The sequence below is a fragment of the Oncorhynchus gorbuscha genome, linkage group LG06 (genome assembly GCF_021184085.1).
Source record: "Oncorhynchus gorbuscha isolate QuinsamMale2020 ecotype Even-year linkage group LG06, OgorEven_v1.0, whole genome shotgun sequence".
Lineage (NCBI taxonomy): Eukaryota > Metazoa > Chordata > Actinopteri > Salmoniformes > Salmonidae > Oncorhynchus > Oncorhynchus gorbuscha.
The window spans coordinates 29,828,051-29,831,570 of NC_060178.1; positions in this window are offsets into that span (position 1 = coordinate 29,828,051).

The following is a 3,520-nucleotide window of genomic DNA, read 5'->3' on the forward strand; positions in this document are numbered from 1 at the left end:
GTTGTAATATTTTAGCAGATGGATCAAGGATAAGTGTTTGCGATAAAGGGATACAGATACAGTACTCGTTTACAACCGATGGGGGGGGGTACATTCTTTATTTCAGAAACATGAAAACATGACCCTCAGCAGCAACATATGTAAATGCTTCCCCTTAGATCCACTCTGCTCCCAGTTTCATGAAATACCCACACTGAAAGAAGAAACTGACTGTCACATTAGGGGAATGTACAGATAAGACAACTTTCCCACAGCTTCAATCACAGTGAGGATGCAAACTCACATTTCATATTCTGTCAATATGTAAATTAGGATGCTGACTTTAGTTCACAAATCAGTTCTGTACATTGCCTTTGATGCCATAGAGAAGGGATAGTATGACCCATGCAGCAGTAGCAAGCACATACAATGTGTAGGCTGATTGAAATTGAGCATGTTGTGATTTGCCAGCAGCCATGAAATGTAATGTCAGCCTCAGTTGCATAGAGAATGAAGGCAGTAGCCTATAGCATTATCACAACAAGGATCACGCTCAGAACGTTGCAGATAGAATTGCCATGAATAAAGCAGACTTGATTCTGTTACTCTTCAAGTCAGAGGCATGTCTGTTACACAGTGCATTTCATAACGTTGTACCTACTGAACAAAGCCCTGATGGGAGAGCGCAATCAAGATTCCAAATTGACTGAAGCCTCATGCACTTCTTGTGTACATCTGAAAGGACTGTGGGGTTGAGCAATATGGTGAAAATTCAGAGCAAGGTGGGGAACCTGACATTTTTTCTTACACCTATTCAATTCTTTTACATCTAAATGAAGTGCCTAAAGGGTAGGGGCTATGGGTCGATTTGGGATTGAGCTACTCTCTGCTTCAGAATTCCCTCCTCAGTTTTGACTCCTTTGTTCCATTAAGTACCTCATTTGGAAATAAACCAAAGACTTGTATTATTGTTTGCGTGCAACACTTTAAACATTTCCTTATAACGATTGTAGTTTAATCTCCCCCAATCCAGGTATGTACAAAATAGAATCCTCACACTCAGCCTCATACATGCTCCTGAATGTACTGACACTAGTACAAAGACACAGCCAGCAAACACACACTCACCTATACCCATACACGGATCCACATACAGAAATATACAGGACTCTCAAGAAAAAAATTGCCTTCATACTGTACAAAGTCGTATTCTAAATATTGACCAATATATTTGCCATTTGTGTCCACAGGGGAAACCATATTTACTTTCCCAACATAATTTCTATTAACATAATTCAGAAGAACACAAATTCTTGGAGGTCCACAGTACTGCTGATTTTCATCACCTAACCCTCTAATCAGGGACTGATTCAGACCTGGGACCGTGGCTTTTTAATTGATCCATTAAATAATAATAATCAATTAACTACCAGACTGAAAAGATGTGTACACTATGGACCTCCACGTCAATGTCCTGCTACAAACTCACTGGTGTCCAAATAATAGACCTAAGCTTCTAGAAAAATCTAAACATAATAATTCAGACAAACTCAAGCATGCTGGGAAATCACATTGTCATGCACATATATTACTTAATCAGCCAATAAGAGGAGCTGGACTCTTAACCCCCCCAAGTATTTAACCCCTTATTTTTGTCACCAAACAGACTCCATATATATTTCCATAATTATTTTCAACTGGTACCAAGGGAGCTTCAGACTTGTCTTGTGATGCTGCAAACGTGTTTGTGAGAGTCTCACTTTTACACAGATGGGTCATATTAATGTGTAGCCCAAACTGTTCGGACGCTACAAACAGAAGTTGGCAGATCGGCTGTACTGACTTCTGACGAGTCCCAAGACGCTCGCAGGGGTCGAAGCGCAAAACAGAGAACACCCTGGTGTTCATGAAGGTCTCATCTTTCCATAGAGGTGTCATAATAGTTTTGTAGGCCAAACCGGTCGGACGCTACAGACCAATTTGTCAGAAGATCGATTTTTGGGATGTCTCACAGTCTGACAAATACTGCTCTCACTCAGTCACCTTTCACCGCAAATGCGTTAGTGTTACATACAGAACCAGTCAAAAGATTGGACACGCCCACTCATTCAAGGATATTTCTTCATTTGTACTATTTTCTACATTGTAGAATAATAGTGAAGACATCAAAACTATGAAATAACACAGATGGAATCATGTAGTAACCAAAAAAGTGTGTTAAACAAATCAATATATTTTATATATTTGAGATTCTTCAAGGTAGCCACCCTTTGCCTTGATGACAGCTTTGCACACTCTTGGCATTCTCTCAACCAGCTTCATGAGGTCACCTGGAATCACCTGGAATGCATTTCAATTAACAGGTGTGCCTTTGTTAAGTTAATTTGTGGAATTTCTTTCCTTCTTAATGCGTTTGAGCCAATCAGTTGTGTTGTGACAAGGTAGGGGTGGTATACAGAAGATAGCCCTATTTGGTAAAAGACCAAGTCTATATTATGGTAAGAACAAATCAAATAAGCAAAGAGAAACGACAGTCCATCATTACTTTAAGACATGATCGTCAGTCATACTGGAAAATTTCAAGAACGTTTAACGTTTATTCAAGTGCAGTCACAAAAACCATACCATTAAGCGCTATGATGAATCTTGCTCTCATGAGGACCCCCACAGGAATGGAAGACCCAGAGTTAACGCCACTGCAGAGGATACGTTCATTAGAGTTACCAGCCTCAGAAATTGCAGCCAGAATAAATGCTTCACAGAGTTCAAGTAACAGACATATCACAACATCCATTGTTCAGAGACTGCGTGAATCAGGCCTTCATGGCTGTAAAGAAACCACTACTAACGGACACCAATAAGAAGTTGAGACATGATTGGGTCAAGAAATACACTTAATGGACATTAGACCAGTGGAAATCTGTCCTTTGGTCAGATGAGTCCAAATTTGAGATTTTGGGTTCCAACCACTGTGTCTTTGTGAGACGCAGAGTCGGTGAAGGGATGATCTCTGGATGTGTGGTTCCCACCGTGAAGCATGGAGGAGGTGGTGTGATGGTGCTTTGCAGGGGACACTGATTTATTTAGAATTCAAGGCACACTTAACCAGCATGTCTAACACAGCATTCTGCAGCGATACGCCATCCCATCTAGTTCGCACTTTGTGAGACTATCATTTGTTTTTCAACAGGACAATGACCCAACACACCTCCAGGCTGTGTAAGGGCAATTAGACCAATAAATAGAGTGATGGATTGCTGCATCAGATGACCTGGTCTCCACAATCACCCGACCTCAACCCAATCGAGATGATTTGGGATAAGTTGGACTGCAGAGTGAAGGAAAAGCAGCCAACAAGTGCTCAGCAGATGTGGGAACTCCTTCAATACTGTTGGAAAAGCATTCCAGGTGAAGCTGGTTGAGAGAAAGTGTGCGCAAAGCTGTCATTAAGGCAAGAATATCAAATATATTTTGATTTGTTTAACACTTTTTTGGTTACTACATGATTTCATATGTGTTATTTCATAGTTTTGATGTCTTC